The 15,917-nt window shown below is 54.8% G+C and overlaps 1 long non-coding RNA gene across 2 annotated transcripts; it reads right to left on the bottom strand.

The window, feature by feature from the left end:
• Positions 1-412: 412 nt before the first annotated feature.
• LOC131584077 (uncharacterized) lies at positions 413-12,353 on the bottom strand. 2 transcript variants are annotated; one of them, XR_009278653.1, is made up of 4 exons: positions 9,619-12,353; positions 5,279-5,448; positions 3,209-3,461; positions 413-2,810 (listed from the first exon to the last, which is right to left on the bottom strand). It is a non-coding gene; the product is annotated as an uncharacterized LOC131584077 (long non-coding RNA). The 2 variants fall into 2 exon arrangements; XR_009278654.1 differs by lacking the exon at positions 5,279-5,448.
• Between the last annotated feature and the right edge of the window lie 3,564 nt (positions 12,354-15,917).

The following is a 15,917-nucleotide window of genomic DNA, read 5'->3' as shown; positions in this document are numbered from 1 at the left end:
TTGGGGCTTCCTTTGGATCTGCCATCACCCAGGCTCAGTGAGCTCTCCAGATGAGGAAAGAAGCCCCAGGGAGAGAAGAGGAACAAGGTATGGTCAGATACCAATATAAACCAAGGATGGAGTCAAAACAGGTACCCTGAGCAGCTGCTCAGCACTGCTGTTGTGCAGAGCCAATCTACTCCCATGAAAGGCAGAAGCTTTGCCTCTGAAAGCTCATCAGAATTTCTGACTTGTGTAGGACCCAAATAACTGGGAATTCAAACGTCTTTAAACAGAAATTTCCATTTCTGACCACTTCTCTGAAGCGAAAACAAACCTGACGTATGAAATACCGTTTTATTGCTCATGTTGTCTGTGTGAATTCAAACATCTACTGATATAGCAAATGCTTTATGCCAAAACAACACCAAAATTAGTAAGCTCAGTGCTTTAATCATGGTGTTTGGAGTGAGAGCCGAGGTGGTACAGACTCCCAGACATCTCCTGTACACATGAACATCACTTCTGTGGCCCTTGGAGAGTTTCTCGTGGTCATTCCCATGATTCTCCCACTAAGACCAGGCAGACACTTGCAGAGGCACCCTTATGGCCATGCCCTTTTGCTGGTGAGATCCTGCCAGCTGAGTGCTGCAGGCTCTTCTTTTTACTAATCCTACCTCCTGGAGGCATTTAGCAACTAATCTGGATTACCTGTTTCTCCTGTTCCATGGCAAAGGAAGCATCATTGTTTCGAGTCCTGTGGGCTCACTCCGAGGCACTGGCCCATGGGAACATCCCCCTGTATTCCTAATTTGATTTAGGTTGCTCCTTTGCCAGGACCCCTCAAGTCTCACGTGGATTTAAGTGGGCCATTGCATGGGCTCCAGACACACTCTCTAGCTGGGGACATTATCCTGCTGCAGCAAGCACTCAGACCTGGGCTTTTGCAGCAGGAGGATTATCGCTGTTTAGCAGTGGCTTGTTAACAGATGCCAAAGGAAATACAGACAGCACAATGCTGACCCACAGCATGGAGCTGGGAACACCTTCCTGGTCTGATGTAGGCGGGAGTTTCCTACTTCAGAGCATCTCTGGTCAGGTTTTAACCAGCCCATGTCACTGCAGGTCAGAACATTCAGACAAACAAAGTCCAGCTGACTTCCCCAAACCCTGGAGCAAGCCTTTGGCTCCAGTCACCCCAGAAACAACCAGCTGGAGTTAGGGCTTCCAGAGCTTTGTAAGCCAAATGGGCCCAAGCCTGTGCATATAAAAGCCCCAGGGTCTGCCAGTCTTGGAGCTATTTTCCCAGCCCTCCTCCAGATCCGTGCCTGTGACTGTCATTTGTGAGGTGGGATGTGCAGCCCTGCCCACAGCGCTCCAGGCGAGGTCACCGCGACACCCCCCGCCTGCCTAACGCCTTTGTGAGACTCCTGACATCCTTCTCTGCAGTCTCTCCCGTGAAGTCTCTTATTTTTATTCACCTTTCTGGTCACTGCTGGGCTCCTCGAGCAGAGGTCCTCGTTGGGTTGTCACAAAATAACCCAGTTCCTGGGAGGTGGCAGCAAATTCAGGAGCTCTCAGTGCAGAGAGTGGCTCAGGTTGGGCTCTGCCTCTGTTTGTGACATGATCTGTACTGTGCTGAGCTCAGCTGTGTGACCCAGGCCCATCGTGCCTCTCTCTCTGATCAGCCTGAACACCCCACTGAACCTGACCCTCACGAGTTCTGAGCAAATTAATAGGACACGGTCTCACTCCAGACACCTCCCTACGCTCCCTCACGTGGATTGTCTTGGTGCACACGAGCCTTTTCACAGATGCCACTGAGTTTCATGTAGGAGGATTATTCCCGGGAAATCTCATTTCTCACTTCCACTCACACATCCTGGTGGCCCCTTCTAAGGACAGCAAAAGCCCCAGCCCAGGAGTCTTCCCAAAGAGCTCGGATGAGTGAGGCACCTCTTTTAGCCTAATTGCGTTGGGCCAGTGTGAAAATTCATTCCACAAACTGCTCTGGGGAAGGAGCAGCCTGGCTTGGTGGCCAGGGATGGCCTGCTCCAGAAGGAAGGATGCTGGTGGCTGTATCTAAAGTTTTCAGCTTGTTCACTCACCCAGGAAGGACAAAAGCTTCAGCTTGTCCCTAACAGCAGAGTTGTGCTGATCATGGTGCCATTCTGGAGTCTTCCAGAGTTCCCAGAAAAAAGTTTGGGTGGGATTGTGATGTCTGCAAGAGTTCAAAACTTGTCACAAAAGCTTGTCCCCCTTGCTTGCAGACCCACTCCTCCCTTCCCAGGCACCCTCCAGCCACCACTGCTTCTTCATATGTGGCTTCAGAAATGGTGAGCTCTTCCTACCCTGGTGAGCTCTTCCTACCCTGGTGGGCTCCCTGCCCATCCTTGTGGGCTCCTTGCCCATCCTGGTGAGCTCCTTGCCTATCCTGGTGAGCCAGCACCACCCATGATGGGAGCCTGGATTGTTCCAACTCTTCCAGACACCACCAAGATCCATCCAGCTGTTCTGGGCTCTGTCCTGGCTGTTCCTGCTTTAGTGCCTCCTGCAATGGGGCAGGCAGTGAGCCTGGGTAGCTGAGGGACAATTATTTCTGCTCCACATGGGTGAATGAAACCTCTGGTGGTGGGGCAGGACCTCCCTGCAGATCAGGGTATTCCTGGGATCTTCGTCAGAGCAGCTTGGGAGCTGGTAAGGAAATTTCATCCCTGTAGCACTGGCTCCAAGGGGTTTCCAGGTGGTGGCTGAAGGCATTGGCCCAGTATCTTTCCCTCTGAGCAGGCCAGGCAGCTCCTCCAGGCAGGAGCTCCTCTCTCCTGGGCACTCTAAAAAAGACATGACCTTCTTGAGAGGAAAATGCTTGCCAAGCTTAAATTAGATTTTTTAAAATATCCTGTCCCTTGCCCTGTGGCCCCAGAGCCACTTGTGCAGGCTGGCACTTGTAATGGCAGCCAAAGCACTGTCCCACAGCAGAGGGAAGGCACACGCTCCTGCTTCCCACCACACGCATCCCATCCCATCACACAGCTCTGCATCGCTGCAATAAACAGGACAAAGCTGCCCAGGACAGTGACCAGCAGCAGGATAATCTTGCTCTTGTGGAGCAAAGCCCCAGCCTGTGTGCACGGTGAGGAAGGACCAGCCGGGACCGCTGCCTCCCCTCCCCATCACAGCACCCAGGATCGCAGCCCCAGGCGGATTCTCTCCTTGCTGGATAACTTACACGTAGCTTCCCTGCTCCATATACTCAGCTGTTCCTCTGATATGGTGCCAGTCTCAACACATGGAATCCAGGCCTTCAAAATCTTCCATAAGCTCAGGCAACTTTACATTAGCACATTGTCGATGATTTCGAAGCCTTCAGGCTCAGCCCGGCGAGCCTTCCATAAAATATCGAGCGAGGTAATGGTAGCTCTGCATGAAGCAGAATGAAACGGTGGAGTCGTCCATCTTTCCAGCCACCACATTTCTCCTGGCTGAATAAAAGAGGTTGTTTAATGGTAGTATTAAATTCAGTGCCACCTGTTGTCCCTGAGACCTGGAAGGAATGCTCTTTACACAGCTTTCCATGTTATTTGTGAGGATATGGCTCCTAATTGAAGCTCTGCTATGTTAACATTTCCAGGAATTTTCATCAGGCCATTCAACATCAGCCCTTAGTTCCTGAGAGCTTCCCTTTCCTTATGAAACTTTTGCCAATTTTCTTCCAGGGTGAGTGAAAAAAACAGAGTGGTAAAGGGAGATACAACTGTTCAAAGTCTTGAACCAAGTGGTCAATGAAGGAATTTCTGCAATATTTTGCATTTTGGGACTATTCACCCCCAGTGACTAATTCCTCCTTTCTCTTCAACATTAAGCCACATTTTTTCCCTTCAAGAGACCTTTCCACACCAGCCCTTTCTCAAACTGCAACCCTACAGTTCACAAACAAATCTGGAAAACCACTCCTGCTCTCCAGGATAGGCAATAGATGTCCCCTCCTTTCCCTTCCCTGAGTTCCTGATGAGCAGCTGAATGCTCAGCACCACTGCAGTCAAGCCCAGCTCAGACATCTTCCCTGAGCCCTGGATAGAGTCACCGGTCACCAGACCACCAAAATGTCCCTAAGGTCAGCTACAGCTGCACTTGGCAGCAGATGTGGCAGCTCTCAGCCTCCTGCTGTCCCTGCTCCTTGTGCCACTGCTGGTGGATGTTTGCACATGGCTCATCCCACCCCTGCCCTTCTCAGGAGCCCCTTTTCTCCTGCCCCTGTCCAGCCATCAGCACTGCCTGTGCCTTGCCCAGCATTCTCCATGGGCCAGCCTTGAGCTTTCTGCTGCCTTTCACCATCTCCTCCATGGCGCCCTTGGCTCAAAGCCCTGTGGGCAAGACTGATCCCCTGGAGACATCTGCCAGCACAGCCTGCCCGGGCTCACAGCTCTGCCTGGAGGCAGCTTTCCCAGAGGGAGGAGGGAGATGTTCATCCTCTCTTTCTTCATGTCGGCACCACTGCCCTAATCCCTGGGTCATGCTGCATCTGCATCCCCTGAGCATCCCCAGGACATCCCTGGAGGTCCCCATTGCACGGCACCACCAGCCCCCAAGGCCTGGCATCCCACCCACTGCAGCCCCGCGGGGGAGGTCACCGTGTTTGATGGCTCTGCCAAGGGACAGCTGGCTTGTTCCTGTTCCAAACCCCTTCCCTGAAGCTGCCAGCCCAGCTAGGAATCCTAACCCCGTCCCTCATGCCAGGCAGGAGGGGAGGACAGGGATACCAGGGTGGGGAACCCCATCCTTCCCGGCACCGCGGAGCAGCAGGGGCCGAGGGCAGGCAGCAGGAGCTCAAATTTCAGCTTCTCTGCCCTTGGAAAGTCCATGCCAAGAGGACCTCGGAGCTGTTTGGACTCATTTGCCTCTCCCCGCCTCTGCAGGAGGGTGTGGGTGAGACTCCGCTTGCCAAGAGAGCCCCATGGTTTGTCCTTCTTGGCTGTTTATGGCTCGGACCAGATCAGGTTTCTAAGCTCTTCCCAAGCCGGTAACTTTGGGGTGTGTGGGTTTGGTATTTTTTTAAAAAAAAAAGCACCGATTTTCTCCTTTCCCCACCCTCCCATCCTCCACCCTGCGATTTGTGGCCTGGCCTGAAGATGGTGAACGAGCAGCGGTGCTCCAGAGCACTGCCAGGGCTGGGCCACCTCCGTGTCCACCCAGGTCCCCCTGAAAATGCTCCCCGAGGCCCAGGCAGGCGAAAGGGGCTCAGCATCCTCCTGCTGCAACCTGTCAAGCAACCTCCCTCTGGTCTCCTGCATGTTCTCACCTGGTCTCCCAAGAGAACACGACCCAGAAAGGGAGGGAGGCAGTGCTGTGACCCTCTCAGCCCCCCAGAAGATGTCTTCTCCTCCGTGCTGAGCAGCAGGCTGGCGGCAGCAGCCACCATGTGTCTCAGTCCCCCACTGCAAAAAGGGCTGGGAGCCCTTTCCCAGAATGCTGTGGGGATGAATACAGCAGATAGCATGAGGTTCCCAGAGCAGGTAACATCCCCCTAATTAAGATAAATACTAATTAAGTCTGGGACTTTCAGAGAAGCCCTGGGAGCAAACTCCAACTCCTGTTGAATTTCAATGGGAAGGAGACACCTGACTCCAGAAAAAACCCAGCCTCTGATATTAAGCTGAAATGGGCCCTTCTGTAACGTTGATATATTGCTGCTCTGTAACTTATGAGCGCCTTCCCGTATATCCGAGCACAACATCAATGTCCTGGAAATGCTAATAAGGAGCTTTAGGAGGGCAGCAGAGAACAGGCTCCAAGTCAGATGCCCGTGATCATCCTGTGCTATTAAACACTATGGACAAGCTTTGAGCAGAGCTTACCCGAATTGCACACGAGGCTCTGGCTGAGCCCCAGGTGCTTTGTGCATCTCTCATCCTCCTCCTCCTCTTCCTCCTCCTTTCCAGCTGTGGAGAGCTTATGCTCTCTCGTTCCCAGCCCTGTGCTTTGCGGGAGAGCCTTGCTGGGCTGCGGGAGGTGAAGGGACAGGGCACTCCTGGTAGCCGGTTCACACACGGAGCTGTGCCTGCTGGGAACAGCCTCCCAGGGACCACCGAGGGACAGCAGCGAGGAGCAGGCCCCCGGCAGCCTCAGGTGGATGGGGCTGCAGCAGATGGGGCTGTGCTCACGGATCCTTCACCTGCCCTCCCTCCCTCCCTCCCCCTCTCCCTCCCTCATCTGGTTGGAAGTCGCGGGTCACCCCTGCCAGGACCACGCCATGAGGGCTGTGCTGGGTGGCCACAGCAGCATGAGCCGTGTAGGGAGCTGGGGGGATATAGCATGAGTGTGGTGATGGGAAAAATAATGGAAAGCACTTGGGTCTTTCAGTGCCGGGATCACGGAGCGACGGCGCTGAGCTCGGGCAGCAGAACCATTTGGGAACTCCAGCTCATGAGACCCCTCCGTGAGCCACCACGTGTCCAGCTGGCTCAGGCCCAGCATTGTGACGGACCGGACTTGGCCGGCCCATTGCCAGCCCAGAGGTCTGACAAACACAACCCCTCTGTCCTCCGGGCCCGCTCGCCAGCGCCTGTTTCAAATTAGCATTTCCCCTGCCCCCACCACCCGCCATTTGGGCAAATCCCTCAGCTGTCTGCCAGCAGTGCCGGGCCAGGGGAGACCGACCCCGGGAGCCCCGTTTGCTTTCCAAGGACTTTCCCAAGTCCCCGGTACACTTTAGCAATTAGAGGGTTAAGTTTCCTCCCGGCCTCGCTGCATTAACTGGAAAGGAATGAAGTGTCAGGCATGTTCTCACCACAGCAGGCTGTTGGAAAGCAACTCCCTTCTCCACGCACACACACCTCCCACTGCTGCGACCAAATTATTTTCTATCCTCCAGAGACCCAGTATGCCAGACAAAATCTGCAGCATGACTCTGATTCATTGCAAAAGGATGCAGATGTAATATTCCCTTTTTTGCCGGGGCTTCTCGCACGCTAATTCACACGGCATCTCGGCGTTTCGAGTTTTACAGCTCTCCTGCTCTCTTTATTATTTTTTTTTTTCGGAGGGCTCTGACGCCCCTCGCTGACCCTTGGCCCCGCGTCCTTTCTCCCAGCACCACCAAAATAAAGACACTAAGCCTCCCATCTCCAGCGTGCAAATAGGCAGCTCTCCCCAATGTGCTAATTAGCTGAATGTTTGGAAGTAAATAGGTAAGATTGGTGGTAATTTCCTGGCTGAAGGGGTAATTATTTGTTTCAAACAGGCTGCAAAATAACCCCCGTAAGGTGAGATAGGAAACTAAATTCAAAAGAGGTTTCCTATTCCCACTAAGCAGGATTGAAAACTGGTTTGAAATTCCTTTTTTTATTTATAGTACATGGTATCCATGGAAACCTACAGAGGAGGTCATGGTAGCTAGGCCTCCGTTTCACCCTGCTCAGGGGATTACCGTTGCACAGTGGTACGCAGCCGTGTAAGAAAGTAGATTCACAATTCCCTGCAAACAGCCCCCCCCTCACCAGCCCCCAGCCCCAGCCTTCCTGGAGGGCTTCAGGAGAGCTTTTGGGAGGCTCATAAATCTGCTCCGAGATGGGAAAGTGATGGGAACTGTGCCTCCAGCGTCCCCCAGAAGCAGGAGGCTGCCGGGAGCACGCCGGCTCCCCGCGGTACCCTGACGCGATGCGCTGCGGGACGGAGCTGCTCGTGGCAGCGGGAGCAGCGGGATATCTGCACTTCCCCTTTCCTGGGCTCCCATCCCTGCTCCAAACCCCGCGCCAAGGGGAGGAGCACCATGGCCAACTTTTCACTTGGCTGAACCAAGTGAGGAAAGCCCAAGCGTGGTCCAGATCCCGAATTCCCATTTGCCGGCAGGGATGTGCAGGCAGGGCATCTTCTGCTTTCACCTTTCCCTGCTGCTCTCAGGAAAACCGCTGCTTTAGAGGAAGCGGGAAGAGCGTGGGGAGAGAGATGCCGCAGAAATGGATGTGGGTTTTGGCCACGTCCCGGGGCCGTGGTGCTGGGCACTGCTCCCCTCGTGATTCCAGCAGGGATAAAAGGCTGCTTCTCACCTTTCCGAGCTATTTGTGCTCTCCCTTGTATGAACCTTTTGCCACTGAGGACAAGAGCGGCTTCCACTTCCAGCCTGGCTGTGTGTGATTTAGCGGGAGAGTGCGATCATTACTTTTTATGCCGTATGTAAACCCCGGTTCCAGCCCGTGGAGCGGCTGATGCTCCACCAACACCCGCGAGCAGCAGGAGCAGGAGTTGGAGCGCGCAGCCAGCTCGCTCCCCCGTGCTGGCAGGGCCACAACGCTGGGATGTTCCTTGGGAAGGCAGAGGTGGAACGTGGAGCTGCTCCACAACCATTTTCCACCCAGCCCAGCCTGCCATCCCCTCCAGCTCCCCGCGCTCTGCCCCAGCCGCGCGCAGAGCCACATTCCGCCTGTGACCTTCGCTAATTCACTTTCCCTCTCCACGCCGCATTCCCTCAGCTCGCAGAAGGACTCGCTTTTTCACACAGCATAAAAATAGCCTGCGCAAGGCGTTGCCAGAGGAAGCTGCGGGGCCAGCAGTGCACAGGCAGGCGGAGGGAGCGGCTGTGCCACGCGGGTCCCCGGCCCCACTCACGCCATTCCTCGCCCAGGCAGGGAGCTCCCAGACCAGCCTCCCACCACCCAAATGCCCTTGGCCTCCTGAACACCCTGGCTCTTTCCTGCGCCGCTGCCGTGCTGTGCGCTCGGTCTCGGATGTGGTGAAATTCAGACGGTGGAGGTCAGCAGCAGGGAAGTGCTGCTGCATTAACCTTCCCCATTAAACTGAATGTTTTTCCCCTCAGTTTTGGGAAAATGAAGGCTGAAAGCATCAAATTTAGGTGATTCGTGAGGCAGATTTTTGGGGCTTTCTAAAGAAAAAAAATTATCCAAAAAATAATTTCCATGTCCTTTATGGAAATGACTCTGGTTGAAATATCTGTCAGTGGGAAATAGCACTGGAGCCATCACCGTCATGCCAAACTGAACTCTTGGTACCAAACTGATTTTATGTTGCCATAAAACACCTCCAGCTCCTCCTCACAGCCCCTTGCCTTGGTTTGTCCTCTGCCATCCCTCCAGCTGGCCTGTGCACAGCACCATATGACCACGGCCACCCACCTGAGCCACTTGCTCAGGCTTTGAGCCAGTACCGTGGTGTTTTCCCACTTCCCAGCACCGTCCCTAATGTGCATCCCAGCCACCTCCCAGCTCTTCAGGTCCTCTCCTAGGCCTGCCCTTTGCCTGGGAGCATCTCATCTTCTGGGCAGGGCTTCAGCTGGTAAGGGAGGAAGCTTTGTGAAGTAACCGCTGGACACACCTCTTGGCTGATTTGAGGAGGTGAATTACATGCTAGAAGTGTCCTTTTCTCTCTAGCACTGGCTATAAATGCTGGAGACATCAAAAGAGAGGCAGAAGGAGGCCTGCCCTGCTTTATCAAGTGACCAGCCAGTGCCACCACACACCTCTGTGCTCCATGTCAGACCCATCTCCTCTCCCTTCCCTGACACAGGGAGCCACACCGCTGCCCAGCTCAACACAGAACCTGCACCCACCCCATATGTCTTCCCTCACATTAAGCTCATCCCCACGGCTGGTGGTTTTCTAGTGCTCGCCACAATTTCGTGCCTACCTTGACGCGTGCTATGCTATTGCCAATACAGTCAATCAATCTTGCCTCGGCCAACAAGCAGGAGAGAAGTAATGTTTTTCCTACTCCCCCAGCTCTCTTCTCCTCCCGATCTCCATCAGGCACTCAGCAAGTTCACAAGGGCAGCCCGCTCTCGGTTTCCTTGGTCACGCACAGCAGCTTGCCCTCCTAGAGTAATAAAAACAAATGACACGTTGCTGGTTGTTGTCAGAGACGTTGCCGAGCCCCTCTGTGGAGAGCAGATTTGGGGCGAAGGGAGCATTTGCATTTTTAGGTTCCTTCTTGGAGAAGTGGAGGAGAAGTTGCCAGTGGATGTGACTTGTCGGTGGATGTAATGCCAGAGTCAACTGCAAAGAATGAGCAAAGGCTGGGGAATGCAGTCTGTGTCTGCTCATGGATGCCAGAGATGGGGAAGTAATGCTGGAACTGATTATCTGGGAGCAAGCAAGACCCAGAGGTGCCTGTGCCAGGTCCTGATGACTGCCAGAGGGGGACAAGCCCCCATTCTGTAAACCTGCACCTGGCACTAAATTGAGCACCCTGATGTGTGGACAATTCTGGAAGATGAAGAACAGATTAAAAAGATTAAAAAGATTAAACCTCCCTTGTGGCTGGAGCCAAGTCTTGCCCTGCTTCCATTTGCATATCTGCATTTTCTCCCCGTTCAGTGTCCCCTCCTTGAAGGTACATGGAGAAACACATGGACACACACTCTTAACTGCATGGGAGGAGGCCCTGAGACCCCAGCAGAGCTGGAGCTTGGCAATTCAGGAGTTATTCAGGCCAGGAGCCCGGTCTTCCTTTAGCCCACATGTATCCCATAGTGATGAAGACCCTGTTAAGCTGCCCCCTGACTCAGGAGCCCTGCACCACACACCCTGCAAGCTCTGCATCCCACCCCACCTGGGAGTGAGCAGGCAGTGCGAGCCCCTGGGCAGCCAGCAGCCAGCAGCTCCGTGCCTGAAGGACTTCACCATCTGCTTGCTGATTCAGACACCAGTCCCTGCTCCAGGACGTCCCAGACTGCAGGAGGGGAGGGCTCACGACACCTTTATCTTTGGCTTTGCCTCTCCCTTTTTTCCTATTTTTATTAGCTGGGAGACAGCCCATCCTTTTTATAGCTCTGAATTCAAGGGTGATCAGATGAAAGTGGAGAGGGGCTCTTGCACGGGTAGTTGAGCAGCCATAAGGTCAAGGCACCTGAAGGAGAAGTTTCCAGCTTTCACAGCCCTAAAGATTGTCCCATAAAATTACTCATAAAATTAAAGTGGGGTTTGGGTTTCAAAGTCCTAAGAAACTTGAAATAGTCATCAGTCAATTCTGGTATATGGGAAGCCTCCAACCCCTGGTTATTGAAGCAGAGGTTAATGCTGAGCTGTGACGTCTGCTGGGGACACAATGGGCACGGCAGCACCCAGCTCAGCTTGGGGGTTATGCCTTAGGCAGTGGGTGATAAGTTTTGGATCCGAATTTCTTCATTCAAATTCTTCCAAATAAAATACAGAGCCCCTTTCTCAGAGGCTTCCGCAGGATTTATGAGGACTGGGTCCTCTCCAGTTTTCTTTCTGTATCAAAGTGATGATTTAACTAATTGATGATCTAATTTCAGTCTGGAACTGAAGCTAACCTGCCGATTTGTGAGTTCGACCTTGCTACAGATTAACCATGGTGGCAGTTAGTGTTAGTTTAACAGGGTCCAGAACAGCTCTGCTGTCGTGATGCCTCCCCTGGACTTTGCTTTAAAAAAACCTATCCACAGCGGGGTAAGAGCTGAGCATGAGGGATTCAGGTGGCTCCAAGCATCTCAGAGAGGAGGAAGCCCTTGGCTGTAGCTGTCACTGTCATACCTGTGGCAGCAAATGCCAGTTCTGAAGCAGGCAGGGGAGCTGATGTCACTGAGAAACAGCCCAGGCCAAACTCGGGAAGGTTGCACTCGGTGGCAGTGCCAAGGTCACACAGCCCCGTGGGTCAGCACAGGGAGGAGGGAGAGGCTGCGTGGGGGAAACCCTGGGGCAGCAGAGCCAGCCCTGGCCTGTGCTGTCACTGCCAGGAACAAGGAAGCAGCTCCAGGGACACGACCTCCTGTGCCTCACGCGTGTCCCTGGTGCCAGCAAGTCCATGGAGCAGGGGTTGGCCCTGCCTGGTGTCTGTCTGGATGTGGTACGAGCCTCAGCACACACAGACCCCACACACATCCTGTCACACCGGCCTGCAGCCTGCACAGGTCCCTGCACTGTCCCTGCCACGGGCTCATTCGCTGTGACACAGCCTGTGAACACACACACAGAATGTGTATTTCAGGGTACAATGTACCTGCACACAATTTACACACACACACACACACACACACAGAGACACACACACACACACACAGACACACACACACACAGACACACACACAGACACACACACACACAGAGTGTGTATTCCAGGGTACAACGTACCTGCACACAATTTACACACACACAAACACACACACACACACACACACACACACACACACAGAGTGTATTCCAGGGTACAATGTACCTGCACACAATTTACACACACACACACACACACACACACAGACACACAGACACACAGAGTGTATTCCAGGGTACAATGTACCTGCACACAATTTACACACACACACACACACAGTGTATTCCAGGGTACAATGTACCTGCACACAATTTACACACACACAAACACAGGAAAAGAGGTGCTGGGAGGGCTCAGGGTGTGCCCAGGCTGCACAAGGAGCAGTGCTGGGAAGCAAGAGCATGGTTTTGTTTGACAGGCAGTGACACACACATGGGGTGACCCTTGGTGAGAAGGGCTGTGTGGGGATGCTGGGCCTGCTGGCAGTGGGTGTGCACACAGATCCATCCCCAGCCAGCTCTGAGCTCTCCCCTCGATCCCAGCCCCTGGCAGGACCCTGTAACCCCAGCTGTTACCTCTGTGCATGTGAACACACACATGCATGCACTCGCCAGGCACGTGGGCTGCTGACCCTGCCCACCCTGCGCTCCCCACACCCCCCCACAGCCCCACTCTTCTCACCATCACCCCAGGCCAGGGCTGGTGCTGCCCCAAGACCCGGGGCAGTCACTGGGCTGCTCCTGTCTGAATGCAGACCCACACTGAGGATTTCCCTGAGCTTCACACCCAGACCAGGACCCCAACAGCCCCCTCATGTCACCCCCCGCTGCACTAGGCACCTTCTGCCACTGCCCAGCAGCTCCCTCCATCTCAGGGTGGCGATATCTGGGGCATTCCTGGCTGCCATTGGGCAGTGCAGCAGGACCTGTGTGAGCTGGGGTTACAGAGTCCTGCCAGGGGCTGGGATCGAGGGGAGAGCTCAGAGCTGGCTGGGGATGGATCTGTGTGCACACCCACTGCCAGCAGGCCCAGCATCCCCACACAGCCCTTCTCACCAAGGGTCACCCCATGTGTGTGTCACTGCCTGTCAAACAAAACCTTGCTCTTGCTTCCCAGCACTGCTCCTTGTGCAGCCTGGGCACTCCCTGAGCCCTCCCAGCTCCTCTTTTTGGTGGGTGGCATCCACCAAACCAGTTCTCATGGCCTGGGGAGCTGACCCAAGCTTTGGGAGCTGAAGCTGCTCCCCTCCAGCAGCTGCCTGTGGTTCAGGGCACTGCAGAAGGAGCCCGTGGAGCAGGGCCTGGTGTGCACAGCCAGGGGGGAGGACAGCACAGCCTCATTTTACATAAGGCAAAGTGCAAATCCTCGGTGCCTGCCGGTCCCGGGTGGCCGGGGAGCTGCCGCGGGCTCCGGGCGAGCATCCTCCCCGGCGAGAAGGGGAAAGCAGCTCGAGCTGCAGATCGCCGCTGGGGCGGGGGGATGGCTGCAGGCTAATAATATTCCGTGTCTCATTATGCCGCGTATTAAGCTGAAATTTGCAGATGCTCTAATCACCGCGAGGCATTCTGCACACACAGCCTCTCTCCAGCCCGGCAGCGCTGTGCAAACACCGGAGGAGAAGCCCAGCTAACCATCCTGCCACATGGTGTCCTGGAATCTTTACAGACCATTTCACCTTCACAAATAGCCTTGGAATGTCTGTGCATCGACAGCCCCTGCGGTAGCCAGATAGGCTCAGCCGCCTCCTCTGCAGCTCCCCGGGCCCCTCTTAAGCTTTTCCCCATCACGCCATGCAGATGCGAGGCTCCGGAATTTACACCGGGGCTGGGTAAAGCACCTCACGTCGAATGTGATCTGCGCCCCAGGCTCGCAGGAAACGTGAACTGTATTTTATAGAGGTTGAGGAAAGCTCCTGCCTGAATTGCTTTAATTTATTTTTTTCCCCCTCTCTCTGTCTTCTTTCTCCCTTTTTTTTTTTTTTTTAAGTGATTTTCTTTTCCCAGATCTCTGCCCTTTGCCCTCCCGCCATCAAAGGGGGCACGCATTCAAGTGCCGTGGGAATACTCGCTCCTTGCGTATTCTGGGCAGTCTCACGAGAAAAGCTGTTTTTTCCCCAGAGGTAGGGAAATGCGGATGGACTGGGGTGTGGGAAGGAGGGATGTGAAGCCCGAGGGTTCCCTGTGCGTGGGAAGGCAGGAGAGAGGAGCAGCGCAGAAAGGGTTAACCAGAGTCTGTCCCTGCTGTTTTTTCCAGGCCTGGCTGCACCAGATTCTTCCATTTCTCTTGGCAGAGATTGAAACCGTGGGGCTGAGCTAAAGGCATGAGCCTGGAGAGTCCCTGTGCTCCGAGGGTGAGCAGGACCCTGAGCGAGATGCTGCAGCTCATTAGCAAGGCAGCAGCTCATCCAGGGCACACAGGTGTCAGGCAGGCAGCAACAACAGCAAAACGGGGACAAGGAGGCAGAAATGCAGCGAGATGGGAGCATTTGCTGCTCTGGGCATGCACATGCACACCTGCATGCACACACACACACCCATGGTTACTACAGGTAGTATTGCAGAGGAAACCTGGCCTGCTCTCTGTGTAGGGTCAGGAGTGAGGGTTGGGTATTTGGGTTCATCCCCTGTGCTTGGTGCTGGTTTGGGCAGGCACCTTGACTCTCAGTTCACACGGCATTTGGCAGCTTTTCCTTGCTGGGGGGTTGTGGTCTCCCTCACCCATCACCCCAGCCTGGAGCCGTGATTTGGAACGCTCAGGGAGCCCCAAGTAAAGCCACACACTGCCCACCTCTGGGCTGGCAAAATGGGGTGGCCCAGGGAGCCCCCTGACCCAGGAAAAGGGCTGGGAATCGTTCCCTGCCTGAGCACAATGGCTCCTGTCCTGCTGGCTCGTCTGGCTCCGCGCTCACAGTTGCCCAGGCGACTGCTCCTGGAAAAGCGCGCATGGCCAGAGAGGCTCCGGCTGCTGGGCCAGGTCTGCACCCCCTGCTCGCTCCTGGAGGGGCTGCCCTGCAGCAAACCCTCTGCTCACACCCCCCAGCGTGACCCCAGCACCCCCCTCTGCTGACACTGCCCGAGGTCTTGTCCTGTGCAGGTGCCCACAGTCCAGGCCCAGATCTGCCCCTTCCAAAATAAACAAAATCAGGGACAATCCTGACCCTCCCCTTCCCATGGATTGATCAGGGTTAGTGTGTGCTGCTGCCTCCACTGCCACTGCTCTGGGGCTGTGTCAGGTGCTGTATGATGCTGCGCAGAGCAGCCAGGGACTCCCTGTTTCTTTGGTATTGGTCTGTCCTTCCCCTAGGACACGTTTCTCCAGGTGCACCCTGAGCTCGATGGTCTGTGATTTTCAGCTGCTTGGCCATGAGTTCCTGTAGCAATGACAGGGGAGCAGGAAAACTCCTGGGCAGAGACCCTGGAGGAGCAGCAGGATTCAGGGTCCTGTGAAAACCCACACAGGCATCCTCCAAAGAGGTGTCCCATGTGCTGATTCTGCCAACATCCCAGCCTGGTCTGTCACACGTCACCCGGCTGTGTTCGGACACAGGGCAGCACCAGGCAGCTGAGCAGCCCCAAAGAACAGCAGGTTCATGTCTGCCCAGACAAACAGCCTTGTGTCCTGTCAGCAGGACCCGTGGAAGGGAGCAGCTCTGGGCTGGGGACTCCAGCACCTCTGGAACACATCATGCACCCACACAACCCAGTCTTGCAGGATCTGGCCAAACACACCCCTGCAACCTCCTCTTGCTGAGGCAGGCTGCTCTGTGATGTTTTGTCTCCTGGCATTGCAAAGTGAGAGAGGCCAGGACACCCTGAGCTCTTGGTCTGGGTCCCAGCTGGTGCCCCTGTGACCACAGAATGGAATCACTGCTTTTTGCACAGCGAGCTCAGCATCCTTCAGGCAGGCTCTGGAGTGCC

The sequence above is a fragment of the Poecile atricapillus genome, chromosome 13, assembly GCF_030490865.1.
Source record: "Poecile atricapillus isolate bPoeAtr1 chromosome 13, bPoeAtr1.hap1, whole genome shotgun sequence".
NCBI lineage: Eukaryota > Metazoa > Chordata > Aves > Passeriformes > Paridae > Poecile > Poecile atricapillus.
The sequence above is the reverse complement of the archived record's forward strand: the minus strand, read 5'-3'. Positions and strand labels throughout refer to the sequence as shown.